Raw genomic sequence first — 10,692 nt, 5'->3', positions numbered from 1 at the left:
TGTATTATTATTTATAAAATATCTTACGAAATTTATCGGTTTTAGCTGTTCAAATAAAGGAGTTTTACAGTAAAATCCCATATCTGAACAATCAGATGTATGGAAGATATATGTTTTAGTCACCCGATATTGTTATTTCACTGTAAGTATTCTGTTAATAATGAGTGAAAATGGTGCGAAATTTCATGTTCCTAGCTGCATAAATGGAGGAGATATGATAAAAGACCTCATATCTGAACAATCAGTTGTATGGGGGCTGCAGGTTATAGTGACCGGATCTTCGTTATTTTCACTGTAAGTCTTCTGCTGACAATGAGTGAAAGCAGCGCGAAATTTCATGGTCCTAGCTACATAAATGGATGAATTATAACGAAAAATCGCATATCTGAACAATCAGTTGTATGGGAGCTATATGTTATAGTGGTCCGATTCTTCCGGTTCCGACAAATGATTAATACATTATGAAAATACACCCACCTACCAAATTTGATCCGGATATCTCGAAAACTGAGAGACTAGATTGCATACAAACAGACGGACAGACGGACATGGATAAATCAACTCAGCTCGACGTTCTGATCATATAAGTATACATTTTAATGGGTCTATCTCTTTTTGTTCTGGTACTTACAAACATCGGACTAAAGTTATAATACCATTTCATTCTCATGAAAGGTATAAAAATTTGAGTACACAGATAGATCGGGTTTTTAATTCTAATGAAATAAAATCAAGTTTTAAGCAGCTAAAAAATCGAGTTGTTTTTTAATGAATTTTGTTTCCCGGCGGATTTTGCGGTTTTATGCATATAACAAGTGCAATTTGCAAAATAGAGCGTTCATTTTTTTAAATTTTGTTTGCAAACGGTCATGCGCATTTTATTCTACAAGAAATTCCCTTTTATATGGTTAAAAGTGCAAACAGCCGTCAGCAATAAAAAATCATTATTAGGCATGTTTTATTCAACCATCACAAGCAAATAGCTAAATCTTGGTCAAATAAAACGAAATTAGCTTATTTCCTATGTTAGCCTAATTTTGACAGTTGTTTGACTGCAAATTGTGTCAAAGTAAGTTGTGGCTCTTTCTGATTGGCTGAAGGAGAAAATTTCTTATGCCGAATGGCAATGCCTCTTGTTCAATATACAAGCCAAGATAGCTTTTCATAAGCCAATATAATTATGTTGGGTAAGTCGTCCATACAAAATAAGCTGATAGCTTAAATTTCTGGACAAATAAAACACGGCTAATATCAACGCGATTTTTTAGCCGCTTAAAACTTACACTTGTTTTCTTAGAATTAAAAACCCGATATATGTATCTGCGTAGGTACTCAAAATTTTTCTAAATATTCAGATTAAAGAGGTCAAAATTTAGACGAAAGTTCGTTAAATTTTTCTAAGTTCTGTATAAAGCTTAAAAGTTTGACTTGTATAGTTTTGATTAAAGCATGAACCACATTTTTATAAAAAGATAATACAAAAAAATTTAATTGAAAAACATTGCAAATATTAAGCAAAAAACACCATGCGCTCACTTTTGATTGCCAGTCTATGTATGTATGTACATATGTGTGTAAACTTCATGCCAAACTATCATTATTTTAAATTGTATTTGCATCTTCATAAAAGGAGAACAAGATAAAAAATTTAACAAGAATTACAAATTAATGAAAATTATGTGAAGATTTACCATATTTTCGTTTATTTGCTCGCAAAGAACATCACATTTCATGTTGCTCAACATTGTATTATGTTATCAACATTAAATTCAACAGAATTTCTACATTCCGACTTGAACTTTTCTAACGCTGTTAATTTTTCGTCCGCGAATAGTTTCCACTTTCAGTTTGCACCTGCTCTATCTATCTAAGTTCTCTGACGAAATACACGAAGTATAGTGTTTGTTTGTTTGAACGCAGCGCTGCTTGTATATATGTAAGTTTCGCTTTGCGCCTTCCTGAAGCTTAAATTAGTGGTGACATAACCATAACCATATAAAACAGCTGTTCCAATCAACCTTATGGGCAACACTGTATTCGATTAGTGGTGCCATACCATAACGCCATAGCCATAACCATAGCCATAGAGACCAATTGAATTTTGGTTTTCCGCCATAACCATAAACAGCTGATATCTGAATTGCGTCATTTTGCGCTTTTATTTTTCGCGTCACTTTGCAAAAGGTTATTTTTTCAGTATATTGTCTAATTTGTTTTGTTTTTTTCGCGTTCGGTGCAGTTTACAATTAATCCTGTTGCAACTAATCTTTTCACAAGACATTCGATCTCAATTTCCTCATTTAGTCACAGCAGTGGGATAACCTGGCGCTCGAATGCACGATGTGTATTGGATAAACCCCACTCAAATCACAAAAAAAAAAAATTGTTGCACTTTTCATTATGTAAGTTTTAATTTGTATTTTTCGCCCGTGCTTTTCATTTTCATGGTGTTAATATATTATTCAGTTTTTCTTCGTTCAGTGCACTTAAGTATTTGAGTATTAGCAATGGATGATGAAAAGCTTATTGAGTTTGTCCGGAGCTGTCCCTGTTTGTACGATAAAAGTCATACAGACTTCAAGAACCCGGAGAAAAAAAGACGAGCTTGGCTGGAAGTTGCCAACAGTTTGGAAGTTGATGCCCTGTAGGGAAACCCCGAACTGTTGAACCAAATTTGTAGTTCCATACTAGATCTTTATCGCCAAAAATGAACTATAGGAACTATATAGGAACTAAATCCCCACCAGTCCAAAATCGGCGAAAAGTGGTACTTTTAAAAAACTAATTTTTTCAGTTTTTTTCACTAGACATCTATATCTAAAGTGACGAATTTAGGAATGGTTCGGAACTATAGAAAACGGGATGCAGAGCGAACTAGATCTTATTTGTCGAATTTAGAACTAATTAGGAACTATCGAATAAGGGATGCAGCGGGGGGCTTGTTTACTTTACATAGATATGTGTTCGGCGGCTCTTTCGTTCAAATACGCTTCTATTCTGCGCTTCGCAGATGCAGTTTCATAACTTGGTAATACAAAACTAAAATTTGTGTTAACATTTCAACATCTTGGGACCATCTGGAATCTAAGAAATAACAGCGAGCACCTCGGAAAACTCAGCTACAGCTAAAGGTATGTAAACGTACATTTCTTACAATCATTCAAACAAATTTCATTTCAAAATAACTTAAAATCGCACACACGGAAGAACCAAAAAGATTGAAAAATCATAATACTTTTTTCTTTCGTCTGTCGATTTCAGAACTGGTTCGGAACTATAGAATTTAGGACTAGTTCGGAACTATCGAAAAAGGTATGCAACGGGGGGCAATTGACACTTCCTAGGACATCGCCATGTTAAATTCGCCAGTTGCTTGCATGCAAAAGAGATTTATCGCGAACCAGTACTGGGTCTAGATGGACTAGAAGCGCCCCAGTTCAGAACTAGAGATTTTCCCCACAGGGTGGTAAACATAAATTAGTTCAGTGTTATTACTTATAAGATGTTTTTATATTCTTAATAGAATCCGTTGTCATGAAGCGGTGTTGAAATTTGAGAGCGCTTCAGCAAGGAAATTAGAAACTCCTCCTCAGGAAGTGGCGCGCCTGTGGGAAGGCAGTGGCCGCTATTAGACAGCCTGCAGTTTCTAAGAGGTCATATTATTCCTCGACCGTAAGTAAGATCCATTAACATTATACATACATATGTAACAACTAGCATGAATCGCGGCTCCCCCCGTTGATCCTCAACCAAATATACTAATTTTCACATTTATAATATTTAGTAGGATTATAACGAAAGTATTTTTACAGAATGCGACAAAGTGTGCCACCATTGCAAACAAATGATGTAAGTGGCGAAATTTTAGACATACTTTGCGATTCGGCCTTGCTTGCGCAGTCACCTCCTCAGTCAACTTCAATTCCATCTGCTCAGTCAACTCCAATTCCTTCTTCTCGGACAAGGAAGCGAAGAGCCGCACAGGTTGACGAGTTAGACACTGTAATACTGGATACCGTAAAAACTTTCCAGGAGGTATGTGCACGTATAGGTAATCGAGAAGAGTTTAGTGCGGAGATAAGTGGTTTTGGGAAAATGATATGTTCTGCTATTTCCAAAATGAAAAAGCCTAACCAAGCGCTAGTGATGCGTCGATGCACTGATATTGTTATGCAAGCGCAGATTGACGAGCATGAAGAAGTACAAGAGGAACAAGACTATTCAACTAAAGACTAGTATAACTATATTATTAAGTATAGACTATTAGACCAATCAGAATGAGCACATTGCGTCCGTATACAAAAATGACATGTCGCACAGAACGTAAAGAGATACCACAATGAGAGCGTCGGTGTAAACAAATCAGTATCATACTTCTCCGCCACGGACGCAGTGCTAATTCTGACGGGCCTACATGTCAATGGTTCAGTGCACACTTTTTGCCACATGAAATTATTACTTAGTCAGTAAAGCACAGCAACTATCTATATATTTGACAGATACAATACTGAGCAAGCCACTTATAATTCAGTGGTACTAATAACTTTTGTCCAGTAAAATAATATTTTAGAGAAATCAAAATTTGTTAGAGCTCTTAACTCGTACCCTGAATTTCAAAATGTAAAAATACAAAAGTCAAAAAGTAATGTATAAGTGCCACTTACTTTTTAAGAGAAATGAATTGTGATTTGTAAAGTAAAGTACATGATACAATAATTTTTAGAAGGTAGTTTCACTTCTTCTTCTTATCCGCCATGTTAGCTATCTTACAGAAAACGTGTTTCGTATTTTTTGTTGTACCAACTTTTTCAAAAAAAAAAAAATCCAGCTTTTGACGTTGGAAAAATAAATAATAATTTTCGAATATTTTTTAATAATTTTCTTCATAAAAAATTAACTGCTGCTTTCGTGGATATTGCAACACACGGAATAGATGTAAGGATACAGCTATAAGAGCCACCGCATACCACAGACTTTATCGGCCGCCTATTTAAATAATAGGGCTCGCTTGAAATATGTACATGAAGATGTATGGAGGTGCGCACACTACACCAGCTTAATCGCTCCGAGAAATAAGTTGTGGTGCAATGGAAAGACTAGCGAGCCCATCTAAATCGGCGGCCAATAAAGTCCGTGGTGTACGATGGATCTAATCCATTATAAACAAGAAATATTGCCGTTATATTTTCATTTTTATGATTTTTATTCATGTGATTAGCAGTGCCAAAAATGTTTGTATTAAATACGTATATTTATATTAAAAATTAAGTGATCAGTTATGAAACATATACATCTTTACATGTTCTGTTAAAAAATATAACAAGCGAAAATCACCAAGTTCTATATCGTAGCAGTGGCCACATTGCGTGTTTGTCACAGACACGGTTTATGTCAAAAATTTTGAAGTGAAACTACCTTCTAAAAATTATTGTATCATGGTAAAGTACAAAAAATAGAGTATATGGACTGCGAGTTTATGAATCTAAATTTATTCTAATTTCATATATCCATGTATATTAATTTGCTGAAAGCTATTTTATTAATGTTAGATAATAGTTAAACAAATGTGCTTGTTCAAAACTGTAACTATCTGAATACCTACAATAAAATACACTACACAATAATAATTGCATACTCAGAATCTTTCTAGGAAGTTTAATCAGACGTTTGGTTTATTTTATTTATTTATATTTACAATAATAATACAATATTATATGCGGGTGCATAAAAAGGCAGAGTTTTCGGGTGAGTAACAAGTTAAAGTTATTGTTTACAAACGTGAGTTTAAATTTTTATTATTATTTTTTACGATTCATAAAAGTTGAGTTCTAAGCGGTCGTTAAATGAAAATATTTATTAATTAATTGTGAAACGTATACATATAAGGTGTGAAAATATACTTTTATAATGATTATGATTATATCTGTGCTGTTTAAATAAAATAACTTTAATAAAATAATTAACCGGCTTGAATAGAAATATTTAAGATTATGTTGAGCTCATAGTGGCTGACTCTATTTTCATCGTCGTTGTGGCTGTTGTTGTGCTATTCGATTTGGATGTTGGTGATGTGGTTTTATACTCGCCAGAGCTAACCCAAGCCAGGACCATCTTTCGTAATGGTTGTTAAATATTTGCTGTCGGGACTGAAGTCCACATCGTCGGTTTCCCTAGAATGTGAGCTGTGTAAATGTAAACAAGTAAGAGCAGCGCTGTCTTCGGCTATGACGAAGGCTTCATACCTTTCATGAACATCTGCAAATTTTACTTTGACAGATTACTGCTTTTGAATACATCTGCATACATCGATAGAGGAGTTACATACTTATATAAAAAATCGCATCTAAACAATCAGAGGTATGGAAGATATACTTTATATGACACCAATCTAAGTGATTTTCACCGCTATGTGATCGGTATGTAAACCGGTAACACAATTTATTGGGTTTAGTTTCCTACATAAAGGAGATATATCGCAAAAACTGGTATCTGAACAATCAGTGCTATAGGAGATAAAGCTTATACAGCATAGATTTTGACGATTTTCTCAGTAGACTTTGTATTATTATTTATAAAATATCTTACGAAATTTATCGGTTTTAGCTATTCAAATAAAGAAGTTTTACAGTAAAATCCCATATCTGAACAATCAGATGTATGGAAGATATATGTTGTAGTCATCCGATCCTTGTTATTTTCACTGTAAGTATTCTGTTAATAATGAGTGAAAATGGTGCGAAATTTCATGTTCCTAGCTGCATAAATGGAGGAGTTATGATAAAAGACCTCATATCTGAACAATCAGTTGTATGGGGGCTGCAGGTTATTGTGACCCGATCTTTATTATTTTCGAGGTAAGTCTTCTGTTGATAATGAGTGAAAACAGCGCGAAATTTCATGGTCCTAGCTACATAAATGGATGAATTATAACGAAAAATCTCATATCTGAACAATCAGTTGTATGGGAGCTATAGGTTATAGTTACCCGATCTTTTTAATTTTCACTGTAAGTTTTCTGTAGATAATTATTGAAAACAGTGCGGAATTTCATGTTCCTAGCTATATAAATGGAGGAGTTATAACGCAAAATTTTATATCTGAACAATCCGTTGTATGGGAGCTATAGGTTATAGTGACCCGATCTTTGTAATTTTCACTATAAGTATTCTGTTGATAATGGGTGCAAGTATTGCAAAATTTCAATCAATACAATCAGTTGTATGGGAGCTATATGTTATAGTGGTCCGATTCTTCCGGTTCCGACAAATGATTAATACATTATAAAAATACACCCACCTACCAAATTTCATCCGGATATCTCGAAAACTGAGAGACTAGATTGCATACAAACAGACAGACAGACGGACAGACGGATAGACGGACATGGCTAAATCAACTCAGCTCGACGTTCTGATCATATAAGTATACATTTTCATGGGTCTATCTCTTTTTGTTCTGGTACTTACAAACATCGGACCAAAGTTATAATACCATTTCATGCTCATGAAAGGTATAAAAATAAGCATTACAACATGCGCTAGGAAAAAGGTGCATTGCTACTCACTTCATTAGGCAGGTCCTGCGCACTAGACCCATGTTGTGCTGTTGCTGAAGCAACTCATGTGTACACCATTTTCGTTGACATGTTCTGGTGCATTACTCCCCTTCTGCCGCTTTTTCTCCGCACCCTCTCCTGCTGCTGTGCTGATATTCAGCTGTAAAAGTTCCAGGTATGTATCTCTTTCTCCCTATTTTGCCTATCTCTTGCGTCCAGTGGACAATGAATTAGTAGTGAAATGAGTGGACGACGCTTTAAAATGCCAGTACCGCGGGGTAGGAAGGAACGCCCAACCAAACACTTCATAGCCGAGTTTTCCTCGGAGCCCAGTAAATATTACAGAAATGTTAAGTAAATGGCAAACTTGTTGTTTTAAAAATTAAATTAAATAATCTGGGAATTCACTCTTTTGTGTATTCAAACCTGATTGCTATCAGAATCGAAATTGTTGGCGATCGTTATTGCGTAATTGTGTTCTGTTTTCCTTTCATATTTGATTTACAAACACAATATGGATTACAAAACACAATTATGCAATTCGGATTGCCACCAATTCCGATTCTGATAGCAATCAAGTTTCATGACAGCTCGGATTGTATGTGTATTTGAAAATTCATGGGATTTGCTCTCACAGGTGAACTTAGTGTTTTTTTGGAAACAAATTCTATGAATTGACAAATCCACTTACGATAATTACACTGAATACACAAAGAGTGAATAAGGCTAATATTAAATTCCTTAAATTTGCGCAGTGACGGAGCCATTAACTTAAAAAAAATATCGTACAACTGCCGGGCCATTCTTGTGTGGTTAAATAATTCCTTTTCATCCATATCCTTTATTTTAAGAAACGTTTTAAGTTGGTATCCGTGCTGAAACCAATCCATGTTAATGGGATGGACACGCCATCTTCTTCTACGTTTTAATTTCCTTCTTTTAGCATATAATTTTATTATATTAACAGCCAGTTTCACCAAACTATTTAAGTGGAAATTAACTTTAATTTTCGAATTTTCGGTTTCACCAATCAATTTTAATTTTGATTTAAGTGACCTATGCTCTGCACTTAAATAAAAGTTAAATCAGAATAACCACACTCAGAGGTGTTACACGTTTAATCACCTGATCATTGTGTAACACAGCGTGCCAAAGCTTTCAAAAGCTCTCAGTACAAATGAAAGCGAAAGCTAGTCCTAGTCTATTTTACAACCACTTTTTACTCACTTAAATAAATAGTTTATTGAAACTGAAAATTATTTAAATGAGAATTAAATACAAAATTAAATTAAAGTTAATTTCCACTTAAATAGTTTGGTGAAACTGGCTGTAAGGAACAAACTCTCAATTTCTTCGTCACTGCTCATGTTGTTAATCACTTGACAATTTCTTTATAAAAAGCGCAATAGTATTCCAATATATAATTATAAATGCAAGTTATTTAATGCACATGCACATGTATTTTAATACTATTTATGTGTTTTCTTACATTTTTCGGGGTTCGCCGGCACCAAGGACTCACACGCCAAGTTGGTCCTCTTGGATAAGTATATTTCGACTCAGCCACTACCTTTTTTTAACCGAACTAATGGATTTTCTTTAATTAATTAATTAATTTCGAACACTTATTATTTCTCGCTCCACTTTTCACAATCTGTAATCCAAGTGCGTTGGTTTTCCGCCATAAGCATATCAGCTGATATCTGAAGTGCGTGTTGCCAGACGTTCAAAACAAAAAATATTGTAGTGTAGAATATGAACCATTTCTTCTTCTTCTTCTTCTTTTTTGGCGCTTTGACCGCCTAAGCGATTTTGGCCGAGTTCAGCAAAGCACGCCAGTCGTTTCTCCTCTGGAGCGTCGGTGTCCATTCGAACGACATGACCAAGCCAGCGGAGCCGCTGTATTTTAATTCGCTGCACTATGTCCATATCGTTGTAAAGCTCATACAGCTCATCGTTCCATCATCTGCGGTACTCGCCGTCGCCAACGCGTAAAGGCCCGTAAATCTTCCGCAAAATCTTTCTCTCAAATACTCCAAGAGCCGCCTCATCGGATGTTGGCATTGTCCATGCTTCTGCGCCATATACCAGCACGGGCATGATGAGTGACTTATAGAGCGCGGTTTTCGTACGTCGAGAGAGGACTTTACTCCTGAATTGCCTACTCAGTCCAAAGTAGCACTTGTTGGCAAGAGTTATTCTACGTTGGATTTCAATGCTGACATTATTATCGATGTTAATGCTGGTTCCCAAGTAAACGAAATTCTCTACTTTCTCGAAATTGTAACTGTCAACAGTGACGTGGGTGCCAAGGCGCGAATGTGCTGACTGTTTGTTTGATGACAGGAGATACTGCGTCTTGTCCTCGTTTACCGCCAGACCCATGCGCTTTGCTTCCCTATCCAACTTGGAAAAGGCAGAACAGACTTCGCGGTTTTTGTTACCGATGATGTCGATGTCATCGGCATAAGCCAGCAATTGCACGCTCTTGTAGTAAAATGTTCCTGAGCGGTTCAGTTCTGCAGCTCTTATTATCTTCTCCAACATCAGATTAAAGAAGTCACATGACAGGGAGTCGCTCTGTCTGAAACCCCGTTTTGTGGCGAACGGCTCGGAGAGGTGTTTTCCAATTCTGACGGAGCTGGTGGTATTGCTCAACGTCATTTTACACAGCCGTATGAGTTTTGAGGGGATGCCAAATTCAGACATAGCGGCGTATAGGCAACTCCTTTTAGTGCTGTCAAAAGCGGCTTTAAAGTCGACAAATAGGTGGTGAGTGTTAATCCTTTTCTCGCGGGTCTTTTCCAAGATTTGGCGTATTGTGAATACCTGGTCTATGGTGGATTTGCCAGGTCTAAAGCCACACTGATAAGGCCCAATCAGTTCATTGACGGTGGGCTTCAGTCTTTCACACAATACGCTCGATAAGACCTTGTAACCTATGCTTAGAAGGCTGATCCCGCGTTAGTTGGCGCGAATGTCGGGTCACCTTTCTTGTGGATTGGGCAGAGCACACTTAAATTCCAGTCGTCGGGCATGCGTTCATCTGACCATATTCTGCACAAGAGTTTATGCATGCACCTTATCAACTCCTCGCCGCCGTACTTGAATAGCTCAGCTGGCAGGCTGTCAGCTCC

General features: G+C 36.3%; 1 long non-coding RNA gene across 1 annotated transcript in view; it reads right to left on the bottom strand.

The window, feature by feature from the left end:
- Positions 1-9,206, bottom strand: part of LOC118750018 — a 10,338-nt gene extending 1,132 nt beyond the window's left edge. The window contains exon 1 of the long non-coding RNA XR_004994336.1: positions 9,045-9,206. This is a non-coding gene — a long non-coding RNA (uncharacterized LOC118750018). The remainder of the gene's footprint in view (positions 1-9,044) is intronic.
- Positions 9,207-10,692: the final 1,486 nt, after the last annotated feature.

This window comes from Rhagoletis pomonella, unplaced genomic scaffold (assembly GCF_013731165.1).
Source record: "Rhagoletis pomonella isolate Grant_MI unplaced genomic scaffold, Rhpom_1.0 Rhpom_scaffold_00113, whole genome shotgun sequence".
Taxonomy (NCBI): domain Eukaryota; kingdom Metazoa; phylum Arthropoda; class Insecta; order Diptera; family Tephritidae; genus Rhagoletis; species Rhagoletis pomonella.
The sequence above is the reverse complement of the archived record's forward strand: the minus strand, read 5'-3'. Positions and strand labels throughout refer to the sequence as shown.